Source organism: Galeopterus variegatus, unplaced genomic scaffold (assembly GCF_000696425.1).
Source record: "Galeopterus variegatus unplaced genomic scaffold, G_variegatus-3.0.2 Scaffold376, whole genome shotgun sequence".
Lineage (NCBI taxonomy): Eukaryota > Metazoa > Chordata > Mammalia > Dermoptera > Cynocephalidae > Galeopterus > Galeopterus variegatus.
In genome coordinates, this window is record NW_007726487.1 from 399651 (window position 1) to 400020 (window position 370).

At 37.3% G+C, this 370-nt stretch overlaps 1 protein-coding gene across 1 annotated transcript in view; it reads left to right on the forward strand.

The window, feature by feature from the left end:
* RAD54L2 (RAD54-like 2 (S. cerevisiae)) overlaps nt 1–370 on the forward strand; it is a 99094-nt gene that overhangs the window by 36421 nt on the left and 62303 nt on the right. The window lies entirely within an intron of this gene.

The window sequence follows — 370 nt, forward strand, 5'->3', positions numbered from 1 at the left end:
TTTTTTTTTTTTTTTTTTTTTTTTTTTTTTCCTGTTTCTATTCAGGAGAGGATAGGAATTCTGTTTCAAATTTTGTCTTAACATTAATGAGAGATTTCAGTTCTGGAATAGTTTTTGTGTTGAATAATTAGAGACTTGTGGTTCAGTTTTTATTTTGGGAGGTTGGAGGAACTTGAGGATAACCTGGTTGTTGATAAGGTTGTCTGCAGCAGTTTGTCTTATAAAAGATTGTTTACCTTGTTCCTTCTCTCTCCCCCAATGTTATTTATTTATTTATTTTTTGTCTTTTGTCTTTTTCCGTGTCCGGCAACGGATCGCAACCCTCAGTGTTGCCCCCGTACCGGACCGGGGACCGGCAACGGGATCGCAA